At 49.3% G+C, this 21,140-nt stretch overlaps 1 protein-coding gene across 6 annotated transcripts in view; it reads left to right on the plus strand.

Annotated features, from left to right (window-relative positions):
- Nucleotides 1-21,140, plus strand: part of SIPA1L2 (signal induced proliferation associated 1 like 2) — a 795,004-nt gene that overhangs the window by 274,583 nt on the left and 499,281 nt on the right. Inside the window, exon 4 of one of the 6 annotated variants that reach the window (XM_063917771.1) lies at nt 6,981-7,183. The exons of the other annotated variants lie outside the window; for them this stretch is intronic. The gene's annotated coding sequence lies outside the window, so the exon portion shown is untranslated. The remainder of the gene's footprint in view (nt 1-6,980; nt 7,184-21,140) is intronic. 6 annotated transcript variants of the gene reach the window in all.

Consider the following 21,140-nt stretch of genomic DNA (forward strand, 5'->3'; position numbering starts at 1 on the left):
TAACGTCCTTTTTCAGAGTTGGCCACCAGTAGGACCTAGAAATAAATTCAAGGGTTTTCTGAATGCCTGTATGTCCAGCAAAACGGGAAGCATGGGCCCAATGCATGAGCTTCTTCCTTAGAACTGGCTTAACAAAACTTTTCCCTGGTGGAGGCGTAGAGTCCATCCCTACCGTGGAGAATGCCAACGGATTAATAATAGGATGCTTGTCTGCAGACTCGGACTCATTTTCTTGCTCCCATGAGCGGGAAAGGGCATCGGCCTTACGATTCTGAGAACCCGGACAGAACTGGAGTTTAAAGTCAAATCTGGAAAAGAAAAGTGCCCATCTGGCCTGACGAGGGTTGAGACATTGTGCGCCTTTGAGATATAAAAGATTTTTGTGGTCGGTAAGTATGGTGATTGAGTGGGAAGCTCCCTCCAACAGGTATCTCCACTCCTCCAGAGCGAGCTTGATGGCTAGCAACTCCTGATCGCCAATGGCATAGTTGCGCTCAGCTGGGGAGAACTTCCGGGAGAAGAAACTGCAAGGATGTAGATGTCCATCTTTGGCCTTCTGGGATAACACTGCTCCTACTCCAACGGAGGAGGCATCTACCTCTAAGATAAAAGGAGAGTCGGTGTCAGGCTGTTTCAGAACTGGTGCAGAGATGAACCGTTGCTTCAGAAGGTGAAAGGCCTGTGTAGCTTCCTCGGACCACTTGGACGGATTAGCACCTTTCTTGGTTAATGCAGTGATAGGCGCCACAATGGTGGAAAAGTCTCGTATAAATTTTCTATAATAATTGGCGAACCCTAAGAACCTCTGGACCCCTTTGAGGCTTAAGGGTATAGGCCAATTCTGGATTGCTTGGAGTTTCTCAGGATCCATCTCTAGTCCGGAACCGGACACAATGTAACCTAGAAACGGAATGGTTTTAACTTCAAACACACACTTCTCCAATTTACAATAGAGGTGATTGACACGGAGACGGGAAAGAACCTCTTTTACCCAGAAACGATGATCTTCGAGATTATTAGCAAAGATGAGGATGTCGTCTAGATAAACCACGACATGGCGGTACAAGATGTCCCTGAAGATCTCATTCACGAAGTGCTGGAAGACTGCTGGAGCGTTGCTCAATCCGAAGGGCATGACGAGGTACTCATAATGTCCGTCACGGGTGTTAAAGGCGGTCTTCCACTCGTCACCCTCACGGATTCGGATGAGATTGTAGGCACCCCTCAAGTCCAGCTTTGTGAAAATGGTTGCACCACTAACTCTATCAAAGAGCTCAGTAATCAGGGGTAAAGGGTATCGGTTCTTGACGGTAATGTCGTTCAGACCCCTGTAGTCGATGCACGGACGCAGACCACCGTCTTTCTTCTTAACGAAGAAGAAGCCTGCGCCGGCTGGAGAAGAAGATGGTCGGATGAAACCCTTCGCCAGGTTCTCTTTGATGTACTCTTCCATGGAGTGTGTCTCGGGCAGAGACAACGGATAAGTTCGGCCTCGCGGTGGAACCTTCCCTGGAATGAGGTCGATTGGGCAGTCCCATTCTCTATGAGGAGGAAGGATATCAGCAGAGGCTTTACTGAACACATCCGTGAAGTCTTGATATGGAGGAGGCGGAACATCAGTTGACCTGGGGAAGGAAGAACAAACAGGAAGAACTTTGGCTAAACAAGTCCCAGCACAGGAGGGACCCCATGCCAGTATTTGCGTAGTCGTCCAGTCAATTGATGGGTTGTGGAGACGGAGCCATGGAAGGCCTAAAACCACTGGATGTGTGGCTCTTGGAATCACTAAAAAAGAAATATACTCAGAATGAAGAACTCCCACTCTCAGACGAACTGGAAGAGTCCTTAAGGAAATGACTGCGTCAAAAATCTTGCTGCCATCCACGGCAGTCAAAGAGATGGACGAGGACAGTCTCTCGGTGGGTAGGGACCACCGTTTAACATAAGCTTCGGTTATGAAATTCCCAGCTGCTCCGGAATCAAGGAGGGCAATGACGTTCCTGTAACGTTGAACAATTTGGAGCGACACTGGGAGGTTACAGTCATGAGGAGATGGAGAGGAGATCATCACTCCTAGCCGGCCCTCTCCTTGGCGAACTAGGATCTGGAGTCCCGGACGTTTGGGACAGGCATTGATAGTGTGCGACGGAGCTGCACAGTAGAGACAGAGAGACTCAGAGAGACGTTTTCGGCGCTCAGCAGGAGATAGACGGGAACGACTAATTTGCATAGGCTCATCCTTGGATGGAGATGGTTGACGAGAAGGAGGAGCAGAAGATTTAGGAGTAGATGATCTTCCTCGCTCGGTTGCTCTCTCTCTAAAACGTAGATCAACCTTCGTGCAAAGAGAAATTAGCTCATCCAACTTAGAGGGCAAGTCTCTGGTAGCTAACTCATCCTTGATGCGTTCTGATAAGCCATGCCAGAATGCAGCATACAGGGCCTCGTCGTTCCATGCCAGTTCGGATGCCAGGATTTTAAACTGTATAAGATACTGTCCCACGGTACGTGTTCCCTGGCGTAAACGAAGAATCTCAGATGAAGCAGATGTTATCCGGCCTGGCTCGTCGAAGATGCGCCTGAATGTAGCTACAAAGTCAGTATAGGAGGATAGCAGGGGATCAGACTTCTCCCATAAAGGTGATGCCCAGTCAAGGGCTGAGCCACTGAGAAGGGAGATGATATAGGCAATTTTGGTACGGTCACTGAAGAAATTGCCAGGTAGAAGCTCAAAGTGGATTTCACATTGATTGAGAAATCCCCTGCAGAACCTTGGAGATCCATCAAATTTTGCTGGCGTTGGAAGATGAAGATGTGGACTGGAAATGGGTAAGGTGGGTGGGGTTACAGCTGGTGTCACTGTAGTGGACGCACCGGACGTGCCAGGTCCACGGAGGGTCGTTTGAATCCCATCCAGCCGTGTGGAGAGATCCTGGAGACAGCGGATGATGTGGCCCTGTGCAGCCTCCTGATGTTCAAGTCGGGCTGCCAGTTCTTGCATCGGCCTGGCCGCTTGATCCTGGTCTCCGGCTGGATTCATTAGGTCAGTGCTTACTGTCACAACTGAGGGCCTGAGTTGACGGGAGGCAACCTCAGTTGTAGGGGCTGAGATGTAACGGAACCTGGGAGGTTGTATCAGACCCCTAGACATGTAAGTAACATGTAGAATAACTGCCCGAAGGCGTGACCACGACAACCAGGATAAAAGTCAATGATGTTTATTATGACAAACTCCGTAACACAGCAGAAAATAAGAAAACATAAAAGTCAGCAGGGCAATAATACAGTTCCTGGGTACTACAGGGTGGCAAGGGCCACAGGCACTGGTAGTGTGAGACAGTTCTAATAATCTTCTAGTTGGAAAGTCCTTACCAGGCCTGACTGTAGCAATGGAGAGAACCCAGGATCGTACCAGCTGGTGTTCCAGGAAAGGCTGGGCTGCTGAAGGTAAAACGGCTGCTGTGGATACTGGCTGGAACCAGACTGTTGTTGGTACGGAGTGGATACTGGCTGGAACCAGTTAAATAATAAACGAACTTGAGAGCGATGAAATAATAATACCGGTGGAGAGTGGTAAACTGCAGAAAGGACACCGGCCCTTTAAGGGAAGCTGTACACTGCTGGAAGCTGGGCTGGAAGCAGGTGATTGACTTGAGAGCGATGAAATAATAATACCGGTGGAGAGTGGTAAACTGCAGAAAGGACACCGGCCCTTTAAGAGAAGTTGTACACTGCTGGAAGCTCGGCTGGAAGCAGGTGATTGCTGTAGCTGGAAACAGGTGAGTCCAGAATGGATCGGAGAGTCAGGCTACACCGCAGATGGAATGCTGGTGCGGGTCTCTATAGCAGAAGTCTGGAGACAGGAGCTGGAACCTGGAAGACAACCACAGGAGAGAGACAAACTGGAACTAGGTTAGACAACCAAAGCACTGACGCCTTCCTTGTTCAGGCACAGCTTACTTATACCTGCAGCAAGGAAGGGGTTGGCTAGGCAATTATGCAAATCAACAATACAGACAGCAGATTGGTGGAAATGATCAGATGACAAAAACCAAGATGGCTGCGCCCATGCAGACACTTGGAGGGAAGTTTGGTTTGTAATCCATGTGAGAATTGAAACAGTAATGGCGACGCCGGCCACAGGAGACAGGAGACGCCAGACTGACAAGCGCACATTTAACCACGCGGGCACAGCGGAGGCCGCGGCTGATGAAATCACCACTCTGACATTCTGCATGTGGAAACTCAGAAACAGCGGGATCCGGTCCTGGAATGCTGAGCCAGCCTTAGGAGGCATCTGAAGGGTAAGTAATGGCGTCCAGATACCCGGATCGTGACAGAGGGTGTTTCTACCGGTGGAGAAAGCGTTGGTAATTCAGACAATGGTCCAGGATGTCTTGAAGCCTGCCCGGGTATCGGTTCATCAGTGCATCCACCTTCTGAGGAAGATGTTTGCCTCCTACGAGGCTCTACAGTACGGAAGGTTTCATGCTCTATCCTTTCAACTGGATCTCTTGGACCAGTGGTCGGGATCTCACCTACACATGCACCAGAGGATACGTCTGTCACCGAAAGCCAGGATTTCGCTCCTCTGGTGGCTACAACTACCACACCTTCTGGAGGGCCGAAGGTTCGGAGTTCAGGACTTGATCCTTCTGACCACGGATGCAAGTCTAAGAGGTTGGGGAGCAGTCGCTCAAGGTGAGACCTTCCAAGGAAGGTGGTCATGTCAGGAGTCCCTTCTTCCAATAAACATCCTGGAACTAAGAGCCGTATACAATGGCCTTCTTCAAGCAGCACACCTTCTACAGGATCGGGCTGTTCAGGTTCAGTCGGACAACGTGACCACAGTGGCCTACATAACCAACAAGGCGGAACGAAGAGCAGGGCTGCAATTTCAGAGGTGTTAAGAATCCTCCTCTGGGCAGAAAGGCACGCTGTAGCGATGTCAGCAATCTTCATTCCGGGAGTAGACAGCTGGGAAGCAGACTTCCTCAGCAGACACGATCTCCATCCAGGAGAGTGGGGCCTCCATCCGGAGGTGTTCGAGGAGGTAACCGGTTGGTGGGGGGTTCCTTACATAGACATGTTGGCCTCCCGCCTGAACAAGAAGCTGCGGAGGTACTGTTCCAGGTAGAGGGACCCACAGGCAGTGGCGGTGGACGCACTAGTAACACCGTGGATGGTCACTTCAGTGTATGTGTTCCCTCCAGTTCCTCTAATTCCGAAAGTTCTTCAACTTTTAAAAAGAACAAAAGTTCTGTCAATCCTCATTGCTCTCGACTGGCCAAGGAGGGCTTGGTACGCGGATCTGCTAGATCTACTGCTGGAAGATCCACGGAACCTACCTCTTCGCGAGTATCTTCTACTGCAGGGGACGTTCGCTTATCAAGACTTACCACGGCTACGTTTGACGGCATGACGGTTAAGCGCCAGATCTTAGCTCGGAAGGGTATTCCGAGCGAGGTTATTCCTACCCTGATACAGGCTAGGAAGGGGGTAACGTCTAAACACTACCATTGAATTTGAAAAAAATATGCTTCTTTAATAATTTCCTGCGGTGGAGTTTCAACTTCGTCGTTTTCTCCTTTTCCTGCAAGCAGGTGTGGTTATGGTCCTGAGATTGGGCTCCATCAAGGTCCAGATCTCAGCTTTATCCATTTTCTTCCAGAAACAATTGGCTGTCCTCCCTGAGGATCAGACCTTTTTGAAAGGGGTTCTACACATCCAGCCTACCTTTGTGGCACCAACGGTACCCTGGGATCTTGATGTGGTGTTACAGTTCCTGCAATCGGATTGGTTTGAGCCTCTACAGGAGGCTGAAATCAAGTTTCTCACGTGGAAGGCGGTCACTTTGTTGGCCTTAGCTTCTGCTCGACGTGTGTTGGAATTGGGGGCTTTGTCCTGTAAAAGTCCCTATCTGGTCTTCCATGAGGATAGGGTGGAACTCAGGACTCGTCAACAGTTCCTTCCTAAGGTTGTTTCAGCTTTTCGTATCAATCAACCTATTGTGGTGCCAGTGGCTACTGACTCCTCAATTGCTTCAAAGGCCTTGGATGTTGTGAGGGCTTTGAAGATGTGAAGAGGACGGCTCACCATAGGAAATCTGACTCTCTGTTTGTCCTCTATGATCCCAAGAAAATTGGGTGTCCTGCTTCAAAGCAGTAGATTTCATGCTGGATCAGGTTCACCATCCAGCATGCATATTCTACAGCAGGATTGCCGTGTCCAAAATCTGTTAAGGCCCACTCTACTCGTAAGGTGGGTTCTTCCTGGGCGGTTGCCCGGGGTGTCTCGGCTGTACAGCTTTGCCGAGCAGCTACTTGGTCTGGATTGAACACATTTGCTAAGTTTTACAAGTTCGATACTTTGGCCTCTGCTGACCTCAAGTTTGGTCAAGCAGTTTTGCAGGAGCCTACGCGCTCTCCCTCCCGTTCTGGGAGCTTTGGTACATCCCCATGGTACTAATATGGACCCCAGCATCCTCTAGGACGTAAGAGAAAATAGAATTTTGGTTACCTACCGGTAAATCCTTTTCTCGTAGTCCGTAGAGGATGCTGGGCGTCCGCCCAGCGCTTCGTTTTCCTGCAGTTGTTATTTACTTCAGTACTGCCTGGTTCCTAGGTAAGTTCTGCATTATTTACTATTTCAGTACTGTTTCAGCTGTTGCTGAGTTTATCCGGCATGTTGGCCGGATTTGCCTTGTTGTGTGAGCTGGGATGAATCATGCCACTATCTGTGTGTTTCCTTCTCTTGAAGTATGTTGTCTCCTCGGGCACTGTTTCTAGACTGAGTCTGGTAGGAGGGGTGTAGAGGGAGGAGCCAGCCCACACTGTTAAACTCTTAGAAGTGCCAATGGCTCCTGGTGGACCCGTCTATACCCCATGGTACTAATATGGACCCTAGCATCCTCTACGGTCTACGAGAAAAGGATTTACCGGTAGTTAACCAAAATCCTATTTTTTCTTTTTTTGTATCAGGTTAGGAAGTGTTGGGCAGCGATGGTTTTACCATGGAGGGGCCTCTCTGCAGCCTCTGTATGGACCACTTGTGACAGAGTTTACTGTGCATGCATTGATCTCTATGAACATGGAGGGCAGATATATTAAGCCTGGAGAAGTGATAAAGCAGTGATAAGTGAAATATACAGATGATAAACATCAAAAAATGATAATAGCTGCAGGTACGCTAAAGGAACAAAATGTATTCACCAAATTTACATGGTGTACGCATACACATATATAATATACAAAAATATATATTCTACACTTGAATATACAAATGCATACAAATAACATAAAATCTGTTATTGCTTAGAATCAGATGTACAGAACCCCCTGGGTATTAACCAGAAATGTGGCAGTCCGAAAGCAAGTTCTACACTATGTATCAAATTGATAAAAAGTCTCAAATTGTAGCCAGGCAATATATGCTGTATGAGAGAGACCACGTATGTAAACTTAGATCCTGATGACGTGTACAGGCCGGCACAGGTCTAGTCCGCCCCACATGTCAGTGCCGCCCCCCCCCGCACAAATACAAAATCATTGCACAGAGGCGATGCCTTTGTATTTGAGGAGTAACTCCCGGCCAGCGCAGCTCCTGCGGCTGGCCGGGAGTTACTCGTCGCTCCCGCAGGCGGCCGCGGGCCGCCCCCCCAACAGTACGGCCACGCCTGCGTTGGCCGGACCGCTCCCCCTCAGCCTCGTTCAGCCCCCTCCCTAGGTAACGAAAGCAGTTCCGACCCGATCGCTGCACTGCGACAAACTGCAGCGAGCGATCGGGTCGGAATGACCCCCACTGTACAAAGGAAGTTATGAGTAGAGGCAGCCGGGATCCGCAGCAGGAGGCAGGGTGTATATGCCTATGCAGATCAACTCAGCAGCAGGCGGTGGGGGTGTCAGACACAGACAGAGACCAGTGGCTGTTGGGAACCTCCACACATATCAACGCCATGTCACTCTAGCCCACCACGGCAGCTCTTCTAGGAATTGACTCTCCCCTCCATTGTGCATTTAACTAGGGTGACCATATTATCCCTTTTACCTGGGACGCTCATGGATTACACAGGTTCTGTGGCTGATTAAAACCAGCTGAAATGTAGGCTTGAAGTCAGCCAGCCACAGAACCTGTGTAATCCATGAGCGTCCCAGGAAAAAGGCATAGTATGGTCACCCTAATTTAACCCGTATTGCCTACATGGGAAACACACCGTGGAACCTCTCACACTCTCTAGTCCTGCTCTGGAGTCTTCACAAAATTGTGCACTACTGGCCGGATGTGCCATAGCTTTAGTCTAGACAGAACTTTAATAAGACCCCATTGGCTGGCAGACAGTAACAGCATGTAAAAAACAAACAAAAAAACCCCAAACATTTTCCCCCACAAAAAAACCACATGAAAGACATTGGCCCTGACAGAAAAAAATAAAACGCATATAGCAGAGGGCTAACTGTGACAGGCAGGAGGCAGAAGGAGGGGTGTGACAAGTAGGGGCCTGAGAGCAGGGACAGAGAGCTAAAATAAGGGACAGAGAGCAGGCTGTGACAGCTAAGGGACAGAGGGTGGGCTGTGACAGCTAAGGGACAGAGGGTGGGCTGTGACAGCTAAGGGACAGAGGGTGGGCTGTGACAGCTAAGGGACAGAGGGTTGGCTGCGACAGATAGGGGCAGAGGGCGGGCTGTAATAGGTAGGGAGCAGAGGGAGGGCCGTGACTGGCAGGGCAAAAAGGGCGGGCTGTGACAGTTAAGGGACAGAGGGCAAGCTGTGACGGCTTGGGGCAGAGGGTGGGCTGTGACAGCAAGAGGCAGAGGGCAGGCTGTGATAGATAGGAAGCAGATGGAGGGCTGTGACAGGTAGGGGGTAGAGCACAGAATGTAATAGGTAGGGAGCAGAGGGAGGGCTGTGACAGCTAGGGGTCAGAGGGCAAGCTGTGACAGGTAAGGGGCAGAGGGTGGGCTGTGACAACTACAGGGCAGAGGGCGGGCTGTGACAGCTATGGGGCAGAGGACAGGCTGTGACAGCTACGGGGCAGAGGATGGGCTGTGACAGCTACAGGGCATAGGACGGGCTATGACAGCTATGGGGCAGAGGACGGACTTTGATAGCTACGGGGCAGAGGATGGGCTGTGACAGCTACGGGGCAGAGGATGGGCTGTGACAGCTACGGGACAGAGGACAGGCTGTGACAGCTAAGGGAGATAGGGTAGGCTTGGAGGGCAAGCTGTGACACCTTTGGGTCTGTAATAGGTAGAGTGCAGGCTATTCCGAGTCTCCCAGTGCCCGGCCGACACCCTAGCAGGCTGTATGTCAGGGGAGTGCAAAGGGCTTGGGGGTGTGGAGCACTGGGAGATCAGGGGGCCATGCATGTAATAGTAGGAGGAAACCATGTGGGGGTACCGCGAGGTAGGGGGCATTTGGGTACAAGAGGGTGAAATAGAAAGACAAAGGGCTGGAGAGCTGGGGAAAAGCTTCTCACCCTCAGTGACTTTTCCGGCCGGGTGCTACCCTCCATCTGTCTGATGTGGCTGCAGCCTGTAGTAGCTACAGGCCTTCCACGATCTATCCCTGGCACTGACGAGGCTAAGGAGTAGACCGCACAAACAGTGAATAAGCCTGCAGAATGCTAGAGGAAGACCACGCGGGAAGCTGTGTAGAACGGAAGTGCCGGGTTGGAAACCTGCACTGGGTCCTAGTGCCTGCCGGCTACTGTCAGTAAGTAACAGAGGCTGTGCAAAGCACGCCTCTAATGCTGTCTTAATAAAGGGTTAGTGACGCACAAATGGGGGCCGGTCCACATGCGGCCATCGGCCCCGCGGTCCCTTCGGCCTCCCGGGGAACTTCCCGGTGACTTACGCTGCCAATCCACCCCTGCCTACATATCCACACGATTTTACTATCACAAAAATTACCACCTGGGACATATCTTATATTTACATTAATATTTCTTTATACCTGGGTTTATGAGATGACCTACACTGGAAACTAATTTTTAATGCATACCAATTAAAACTTGATTATGATTTTTATTTGATCCAACAGTGCCCCAAAATAAGAGTCTTCGGGGTATATTTACTAAAATTCGTATTTTCCCGATTGAGGTTAAAGTTCAATCACGAATGACATCGAAAGTGTAAAGTTGCAACTTTTTGAATTTATTACGACTAATTTACTAAGCTGTCGTATTCCGCATTTTCGTATTTACCGATGTCGATGTCATTCGTATTTTTTTGCAGTGTTTTACGTGAGTGAATTGTAAAACACTGCCGACTTTAACACAATGAATCTCGGCCGGATCTGTGAGATCCGTGCTGGGCTTCATTGTGCACCTTTAGAAAAAAATAAATCATTGTTAAAATCTTGAAAAAAAAATGCGTGTGGTCCCCCCTCCTAAGCAAAACCAGCCTCGGGCTCTTTGAGCCGGTCCTGGTTGTAAAAATATGGGGGGAAAAGTGACAGGGGTTCCCCCATATTTAAACAACCAGCACCGGGCTCTGCGCCTGGTCCTGGTTCCAAAAATACGGGGGACAAAAAGCGTAGGGGTCCCCCGTATTTTTGAAACCAGCACCGGGCTCCACTAGCCAGATACATAATGCCACAGCCAGGGGACACTTTTATATTGGTCCCTGCGGCCCTGGCATTACATACCCAACTAGTCACCCCTGGCCGGGGTACCCTGGAGGAGTGGGGGCCCCTTCAATCAAGGCCCCCCCCCCTCCAGCCACCCAAGGGCCAGGGGTGAAGCCCGAGGCTGCCCCCCCCCCCATCCAAGGGCGGCGGATGGGGGGCTGATAGCCTTTTTGTCAAAATTTTAATATTGTTTTTAGTACCAGTACTACAAGTCCCAGCAAGCCTCCCCCGCAAGCTGGTACTTGGAGAACCACAAGTACCAGCATGCGGTGGAAAACCGGGCCCACTGGTACCTGTAGTACTACTACTACTAAAAAAATACCCCAATAAAAACAGAAGACACACACCTTGAAAGTAAAAGTTTAATACATACATCCACACCTCCATACACACATACTTACCTATGTTTGCACGAGGGTCGATCCTCTTCTCCATGTAGAATCCATGGGGTACCTGTTGGAAAAATTATACTCACATAATCCAGTGTAGTTCGGTCCTCTTCTTTTCTATTTGTAATCCACGTACTTTGCAAAATAAAAAAACGGATACACGACCACGCACTGAAAGGGGCCCCATGTTTTCACATGGGACCCCTTTCCCCGACTGCCAGGAACCCCCCCTGACTTCTGTCTAAGAGGGTTCCTTCAGCCAATCAGGGAGTGCCACGTTGTGGCACCCTCCTGATTGGCTGTGTGCTCCTGTAGTGTATGTCAGGCAGCACACGGCAGTGTTACAATGTAGCGCCTATGCGCTCCATTGTAACCAATGGTGGGAACTTTGTGGTCAGCGGTGAGGTTACTTTCGGTCAACCGCTGACCACAAAGTTCCCACCATTGGTTATAATGGAGCGCATAGGCGCTACATTGTAACACTGCCGTGTGCTGCCTGACATACACTACAGGAGCACACAGCCAATCAGGAGGGTGCCACAACGTGGCACTCCCTGATTGGCTGAAGGAACCCTCTTAGACAGAAGTCAGGGGGGGTTCCTGGCAGTCGGGGAAAGGGGTCCCATGTGAAAACATGGGGCCCCTTTCAGTGCGTGGTCGTGTATCCGTTTTTTTATTTTGCAAAGTACGTGGATTACAAATAGAAAAGAAGAGGACCGAACTACACTGGATTATGTGAGTATAATTTTTCCAACAGGTACCCCATGGATTCTACATGGAGAAGAGGACCTACCCTCGTGTGAACATAGGTAAGTATGTGTGTATGGAGGTGTGGATGTATGTATTAAACTTTTACTTTCAAGGTGTGTGTCTTCTGTTTTTATTGGGGTATTTTTTTAGTAGTAGTACTACAGGTACCAGTGGCAGTGGGCCCGGTTTTCCACCACATGCTGGTACTTGTGGTTCTCCAAGTACCAGCTTGCGGGGGAGGCTTGCTGGGACTTGTAGTACTGGTACTAAAAACAATATTCAAATTTTGACAAAAAGGCTATCAGCCCCCCATCCGCAGCCCTTGGATGGGGGGGACAGCCTCGGGCTTCACCCCTGGCCCTTGGGTGGCTGGAGGGGGGGGGACCCCTTGATTGAAGGGGCCCCCACTCCTCCAGGGTACCCCGGCCAGGGGTGACTAGTTGGGTATGTAATGCCAGGGCCGCAGGGACCAATATAAAAGTGTCCCCCGGCTGTGGCATTATGTATCTGGCTAGTGGAGCCCGGTGCTGGTTTCAGAAATACGGGGGACCCCTACGCTTTTTGTCCCCCGTATTTTTGGAACCAGGCGCAGAGCCCGGTGCTGGTTGTTTAAATATGGGGGAACCCCTGTCACTTTTTTCCCCATATTTTTACAACCAGGACCGGCTCAAAGAGCCCGAGGCTGGTTTTGCTTAGGAGGGGGGACCCCACGCATTTTTTTTTGGGAAAAATTAACACTTTCCCACCCCTTCCCACTGAAAAACATGCACGGATCTCATGGATCCGTGCATGCCTATCCGAACACGGTAAAAAAAAGCAGGTCTGGTTTTTTTAGCACTTTTTCACGATTTGTATTTTTTCACGGCAGTGTTTGGCTATTGGGGGTCATTCCGAGTTGTTCGCTCGCAAGCTGCTTTTAGCAGCTTTGCACACGCTAAGCCGCCGCCTACTGGGAGTGAATCTTAGCTTATCAAAATTGCGAACGAAAGATTAGCAGAATTGCGAATAGACACTTCTTAGCAGTTTCTGAGTAGCTCCAAACTTACTCGGCATCTGCGATCAGTTCAGTGCTTGTCGTTCCTGGTTTGACGTCACAAACACTCCCAGCGTTCGCCCAGACACTCCTCCGTTTCTCCAGCCACTCCCGCGTTTTTCCCAGGAACGGTAGCGTTTTTTCACACACTCCCATAAAACGGCCAGTTTCCGCCCAGAAACACCCACTTCCTGTCAATCACATTACGATCACCAGAACGAAGAAAAAACCTCGTAATGCCGTGAGAAAAAAACCTAACTGCATAGCAAATTTACTTGGCGCAGTCGCACTGCGGACATTGCGCATGCGCAATAGCGACTAATCGCTCCGTTGCGAGAAAAAAATAACGAGCGAACAACTCGGAATGACCCCCATTGTCGGTAGTGTGTGTGATTTGCACTTTTTAGTAAATGACCGATTTCTACCAAATTCCAGGCGTATTTGACCGATGGTGTATTCATTCGTAATTTTTTCCTAGGACTTCCTAAAAAATATGAATGCCCTCATCACTGCCGTGATTTGAGTTTAGTAAATTCCCGAGATGACACTTTGAAGAAAAAACACCATCTCGGTCAAAATCGGGACCTAAGTAAATATACCCCGACTTTTCTCTCTTTGTACATATATACAGTTTTCTGACTCTAGGGAGCACCACCAACCATACTCACTACCTTGTATAAAGGCTGTATCACTCACATGTTTGTCATCATGATGCTTTTCTTCAGTGTATAAGGAATACCATTTCCAGATTGACACTGTGCAGAATCAACTCCTCCTCCTTTCACATCTGTACCATTTTCCCAGTTATTTCTATGGCATCATGGCAGGGACATGTGGTGAGGTAAATGGCTCAGGAGGTACTGGCTAGTACCAGAGCCAGACTTACACGCAATATGTGAGTCAAAGGGTTCATGCGGACATTATACACAGGTGCAGCAGTATATACTGCTGGAAACTTGGTCAGTTTAGCTAGTGAAACACTAGCTCACCTGTCATAGGGGATCATTCCGAGTTGTTCGCTCTGTATTTTTTTCTCGCAACGGAGCGATTAGTCGCTAATGCGCATGCGCAATGCCCGCAGTGCGACTGCGCCAAGTAAATTTGCTATGCAGTTAGGTATTTTACTCACGGCATTACGAGGTTTTTTCTTTGTTCTGGTGATCGTAATGTGATTGACAGGAAGTGGGTGTTTCTGGGCGGAAACTGGCCGTTTTATGGGTGTGTGCGAAAAAACGCTGCCGTTTCTGGGAAAAACGCGGGAGTGGCTGGAGAAACGGAGGAGTGTCTGGGCGAACGCTGGGTGTGTTTGTGACGTCAAACCAGGAACGACAAGCACTGAACTGTTCGCAGATGCCGAGTAAGTGTGGAGCTACTCAGAAACTGCTAAGAAGTGTCTATTCGCAATTTTGCTAATCTTTCGTTCGCAATTTTGATAAGCTAAGATTCACTCCCAGTAGGCGGCGGCTTAGCGTGTGCAAAGCTGCTAAAAGCAGCTTGCGAGCGAACAACTCGGAATGAGGGCCATAGACTTTTTACTCCAGAGTTTTGACTATAAAAATAGGATTTTAATTACCTACTGGTAAATCCTTTTCTTGTAGTCTGTAGAGGATGCTGGGGTCCAAATTGGTACCATGGAGTATAGACGGGTCCACTAGGAGCCACTGGCACTTTGAGAGTTTAATAGTGAGGGCTGGCTCCTCCCTCCATGCCCCCTTCACCAGGCTCAGTCTAGAAACTGTTCCCGAGGAGACGGACATACTTCGAGAAAAGGAAATACACAGATAGTGGCGAGATTCATACCAGCTCACACAAATAAGGCAAACCAAGCTAACTAGCCTGAAAACTCAGCAACAGCTGAAACATTACTGAACCCAGTAAAGAAACTCAGTACTTAACTAAGAACAAAGCAGTACTAAACCAAAGAACCACTGCAGGATTTTGAAGCGCTGGGCGGGTGCCCAGCATCCTCTACGGACTACGAGAAAAGGATTTACCGGTAGGTAATTAAAATCGTTATCCGAACTCCAGGTCAACAACAAAAAGGTCGACATACCTTAGGTCGAAGCCAATTGTTCGACACACCTTATGTCGACATGGACAAAAGGTCGACAGGAACAAGGTCGACATGGAAAAAGGTCGACATGAGTTTTTCACAATTTTTTCCTTTTTTGGAACCTTTTCATACTTAACGAACCACGTGGACTACGATTGGAACGGTAATCTGTGCCGAGCGAATTGGAGCGGAGCGAAGGCACCATGCCCGAAGTATGGCAAGCGAAGCGAGCCATACGAGGGGACGCGGTGCACTAATTGGGGTTCCCGGTCACTCTACGAAGAAAACGACACCAAAAAAACATAAAAAACTCATGTCGACCTTTTTCCATGTCGACCTTGTTCCTGTCGACCTTTTGTACATGTCGACCTAAGGCGTGTCGACCAATTGACGTCGGCCTAAGGTGTGTCGACCTTTTTGTTGTCGACCTGGAGTCCCAGACCCTTAAAATTCTCTTTTCTCTTACGTCCTAGAGGATGCTGGGTCCACATTAGTACCAGGGGGATGTACCAAAGCTCCCAGAACGGGAGGGAGGGCGCGGAGGCTCCTGCAGAACTGATTGACCAAACTTTAGGTCCTCAGAGGCCAAAGTATCGAACTTGTAGAACTTAGCAACTGTGTTCGACACAGACCAAATAGCCGCTCGGCAAAGTTGCAAAGCCGAGACACCCCGGGCAGCTGCTCAGGAAGACCCCACTTTACGAGTAGAGTGGGCCTTTTACAGATATTGGACACAGCAATCCTGCCGTAGAATATGCATGCTGGATAGTGAACCTGATCCAGTGAGAAATCGTCTGCTTAGAAGCAGGACACCCAATTTTCTTGGGATCATTAAGGACAAACAGAGAGTCCGATTTTCTGTGACGAGCAGTCCTCTTCACATAGACCTTCAAAGCCCTTACAACATCCAAGGACTTTGATGTAATTGAGGAGTCAGTAGCCACTGGCACCACAATAGGTTGGTTGGTATGAAAAGCCGACACAACCTTTGGAAGAAACTGCAGACGCGTCCTGAGCTCAGCTCTATCTTCATGGAAGATTAAGTAGGGACTTTTATAGGATAAAGCCCCAATTTCGACACATGTCGAGCAGAAGCTAAGGCCAACAAAGTGACAGCGTTCCACATGAGAAAATTGACCTCAGCCTCCTGTAAGGGCTCAAACCAATCCGATTGCAGGAACTGCAACACCACGTTAAGATTCCAGGGTGCCGTTGGCGCCACAAAGGGAGGCTAGATGTGCAGGACCCCTTTCAAAATGGTCTGAACCTCAGGGAGGGCAGCCAATTGTTTCTGGAAGAAAATGGATAAAGCCGAAATCTGGAACTTTCTGGATCCCAAACGCAGGCCCATATCCACATCTGCTTACAGGAAGAGGAGAAACCGACCAAGTTGAAACTCCACCGTAGGAAACTTCTTGGATTCACACCAAGACATGTACTTTTTCCAAATACGATGGTAATGTTTTGACATTACTCCTTTCCTAGCCTTAATCAGGGTAGGAATAACGTCGTTTGGAATGCCCTTCCGAGCTAAGATCTGGCGGTCAACCTCCATGCCTTCAAACGTAGCCGTGGTAAGTCTTGATAAGCGAACGGCCCCTATTGTAGAAGATCCTTCTGAAGAGGAAGAGGCCTTGGATCTTCCAGCAGTAGATCCAGCAGATCCGCGTACCAAGCCCTCCTTGGCCAGTCCGGAGCAATGAGGATCGCCTGAACTCCTGTTCTTTTTACAAGCTTTAGAATTCTTGGAATGAGTGGAAGTGGAGGGAACACATACACTGACTTGAACACCCACGGTGTTACCAGGGCATCCACCGCCACTGCTTGTGGGTCTCTCGACTTGGAACAGTACCTCCGAAGTTTCTTGTTGAGATGCGAGGCCATCATGTCTATTTGAGGTACGCCCCAATGACTGGTCACCTCTGTGAACACCTCCGGATGGAGGCCCCATTCTCCTGGATGGAGATCGTGCCAGCTGAGGAAGTCTGCTTCCCAGTTGCCCACTCCTGGAATGAAGATAGGAGGATTTTTGTTACCTCTGACATTGCAGCTCTGCTCTTCGTTCCGCCCTGTCGGTTTGTGTAGGCCACCGTCGTTACATTGTCCGACTGCACTTGAATGGCCTGATCTTGCAGAAGTTGTGCTGCTTGTAGAAGACCGTTGTACACGGCTCTTAGCTGCAGGCTGTTTATTGGAAGAAGGGATTCGTGACTTGACCACCTTCCTTGGAAGGTTTCCCCTTGAGTGACTGCACCCCAACTTCTGAGACTTGCATCCGTGGTTAGAAGGATCCAGTTCTGAACCCCGAACCTGTGGCCCTCCAGAAGGTGAGGCAGTTGCAGCTACCAGAGGAGTGAAATCCTTGCTTTCGGCGACAGACGTATCCTCTGGTGCATGTGTAGGTGAGATCCCGACCACTTGTCTAGGAGATCTAGTTGGAATGACTGAGCATGAAATCTTCCATACTGTAGAGCCTCATAAGAGGCAACCATCTTCCCCAGAAGGTGAATGCCCTAATGATCCGATACCCGGGCTGGCTTCAGGACATCCCGGACCATTGTTTGAATCACCAACGCTTTCTCCTCCGGTAGAAACACGCTCTGCACCTCAGTGTCGAGGATCATCCCCAGGAAAGACAATCTCCTTGTCGGCTCCAAATGTGACTTCGGAAGGTTCAGGATCCAACCGTGTTCCCTGAGTAGATGAGTCGTGAGAGCAATGGGCTGTAACAACTTCTCCCTGGACGATGCCTTTATCAGCAGGTCATCCAGATATGGACTTATGTTCACCCGCTGTCTGCGGAGGAGAACCATCATCTCTGCCATCACCTTGGTGAACACCCTCGGTGCCGTGGAGAGGCCAAATGGCAGTGCCTGGAACTGATAGTGACAGTCCAACAGTGCAAATCTGAGATAAGCCTGGTGCGGCGGCCAAATTGGAATGTGGAGGTACGCATCCTTGATATCCAGGGATACCAGAAACTCTCCCTCCTCCAGACCTGAGATCACCGCTCTCAGAGACTTCATTTTGAATTTGAGCCCCCTCAGATAAGGGTTTAACGATTTCAAGTTCAAAATCGGTCTGACCAAATCATCCGGTTTCGGTACCACGAAAAGGTTTGAATAATAACCCTTGGTTTGCATATGAGGCGGAACTGGGACAATGACCTGTGACTTTTCCAGTTTTTGGATGGCTTCCTGTAGGATAGCCCTGTCTGCCAGCAAAACTGGCAAGCCTGATTTGAAGAATCGGTGTGGCGGAAGTTCTTGAAACTCCAGTCTGTACCCCTGGGACACAATATCCTGTACCCAGGGATCCAGGCTGGACGACACCCAGACGTGGCTGAAACGTCTGAGCCTCGCACCCACCAGCCCGTCTTCCAGGCTTTGCGGACCACGGTCATGCTGAGGATTTTGAGGAACCAGAAGCAGGTTTCTGGTCCTGGGAGCCTGCGGGTGCAGGCTTTTTGGATTTTGCACGACCACCTCTAAAGAAGGTGGTAGGAGGCTTGGACTTTTTTGTCTTAGCGGTCCAAAAGGACTGCGATGCAGATGAAGAAAAGGGTTTCTTCGTAGAAGGCGTAGCTGAGGGAAGAAAAGGTGACTTACCCGCGGTTGCCGTGGAAATCCATTGCTTCCCCAAATAGAGCCTGACCTGTGTAGGGTAGGTTCTCCACACTTCTCCTGGATTCCGCATCTGCAGACCATTGGCGTAGCCAGAGACCCCTGTGAGCTGAGACAGACATGGAAGATACCCTTGCAGTCAGCATACCCAGGTCTTTCATGGATTCCACCATGAACCCCGCAGAATCCTGTATGTTACGTAAAAATAATTCAATGTCACTTCTATCCATTGAATCCAAATCCTCTAGTAACGTGCCTGACTACTTTACTATAGCTTTAGAAATCCATGCACAGGCAATAGTGGGCCTCAACTCCACCCCTGAAGCAGTGTATATGGAATGGAGCATAGTGTCAATCTTACGATCAGCCAGTTCTTTTAACGCGATAGACCCAGGGATACATAAAACCACCTTCTTTGACAGTCTGGAAATAGATGCATCAACTATGGATGGGTTTTCCCATTTTTTTCCATCTTTCTCAGGGAAAGGAAAAGCAACCAGAACACTTTTTGGGATATGGAATTTTTTCTCTGGATTTTCCCAGGATTTTTCAAATAAAGCGTTAAATTCTTTAGACGCAGGGAAGGTTAGTGAGGCTTTCTTATTGTCTGTGAAGTAAGCCTCCTCAACCTGGTGTGTCAGTAATGTGTAACGCATCCCTAATGGCCTCAATCATGAGCAGCACCCCCTTTGCAAGGGATGCCGCCCCCCTCAGCACATCCCCATCATGTCAGAGTTGGTATCCGTGTCATCTTGCATAATCTGGGCAAGTGCACGTTTCTGTGGGTATATGCTACGGGATTTTGAAGGAATAGGAACAGAACCCGACCAAACTGCCATAGACTTCAGTCTCAGTGTGAGCTATACTAGTAGAGATCTGAGAGATCATTCCCTTAATTGAGGTCAACCACTCAGGCTCAGTAATAGGGATCTGAGACAAGACATTACATTCCTGTGTACAAGGAATGGATTCCTCTGGAGAAGAAATGTCCTCAGCAGCATAAGACACAGAGTCCCTAGACATGGCTATATGAGAAAACAAACCCCCACACACACAGGAAAATGTCAGACACAGTTTCCCCCCACAGAGAAACACAGAGCTTGGAGCCAACCCACACACAGCACTTCCCTAGGTAGATATAATACAACTACCTGGCGCTGACTGTGTACCTTAATAGACTGCACAGTATTTTCACAGCCTCCCCCCCCCCCCTTCTACAACCCCCAGCTGGAGTTGCGTGGAGGGTCAGCTCTCCCTGTCAGCATCTCTGTACTGGATCTGCAAGCAGGAAAATAGCGCTGAACGCTGCTTGGTCCACTGTGAGGAGAAGCTCCGCCCCCTGAACATGGCGCTGCTTCCCGCTCTTCACTTCTTTATACTGGCCTGAGGAATGGTGCTGGCAGCGTTACCGAGGTCCCTGACAGCCTTGGTGACCAGTGTAGGGTATAGGCGCTGGCTCAGGGTGCCCCTCAAAGCGCCCCACTGTGTACCGCTAACCCTCCGGAGCGCATCTTCACACCGGCTCCCCGTTTGCTGTGGGGGCCGTTGTTTCATTCGCCACTGAAATCTTCTGGCTCTGTTAGGGGGTGGCGGCATGCTGCGGGAGTGATCATCACCCTCAGGAGTCAAGTGTCCTGTCAGCGGAGATAGTGGCCATTAACCCCTCAGGTTTGGACACTACTCCCCCCCCCCCCCCCCCCCCCCCTAATTCCCTCGAAGCAGGGAGGCTGTTGCCAGCAGCCTCCCTGTGCCTAACTCTATTAAAAACACTAAAACTAGAAAAACTCCTATGGCGCTCCCCTAGATGTGACCGGCTCCTCCGGGCACATTTTCTAAACTGAGTCTGGTGGGGGGGGGGGGCATGGAGGGAGGAGCTAGCCCACACTATTAAACTCTTAAAGTGCCAGTGGCTCCTAGTGGACCCGTCGATACCCCATGGTACTAATGTGGACCCCAGCATGCTCTAGGACATAAGAGAAAATTATATTCTTCGTCTTTTTCATATACTTTATATAGTCAAACCTCTGGCATATGACGGGAAAGGCTCTGCCTCACCTGCCTCACTTCACTGCACATCACTACACCATGGAGAGATGAGTATCGTGAATGGGTACAGGGTATGCAGTGTGGGCCATATGCCAATGGTGTGTTGGGTCTCTACCAATGTTGTCATTCACGTTTTCAGTGTAAATTAAATGTAACAGATTCATTTGCTACCCACTGTTGCATTTGTGATAAACAGGCCTTTAACCATGTCGGCATTAGAACTTTAAATACGTATAAGGGTAAAGAATCATGTTTAACGTTGTAATGACAACACAGTAAAAATGCTTTAAATCATATTACTACTGTGTCAGCAATCTGTATTCGACATTACGCTGTCCACATTCTCAGTGGCGACTAGTTAACTATGGGGGTAATTCCAAGTTGATCGCAGCAGGATTTTTGATAGCAATTGGGCCAAACCATGTGCACTGCAGGGGAGGCAGATATAACATGTGCAGAAAGAGTTAGATTTGGGTGGGTTATTTTATTTCTGTGCAGGGTAAATACTGGCTGCTTTATTTTTACACTGCAAATTAGATTGCAGATTGAACACACCCCACCCAAATCTAACTTTCTCTGCACATGTTAGATCTGCCTCCCCCCCACATGGGGGGTCA

The sequence above is a fragment of the Pseudophryne corroboree genome, chromosome 4, assembly GCF_028390025.1.
Source record: "Pseudophryne corroboree isolate aPseCor3 chromosome 4, aPseCor3.hap2, whole genome shotgun sequence".
NCBI classification, from domain to species: Eukaryota; Metazoa; Chordata; class Amphibia; order Anura; family Myobatrachidae; genus Pseudophryne; species Pseudophryne corroboree.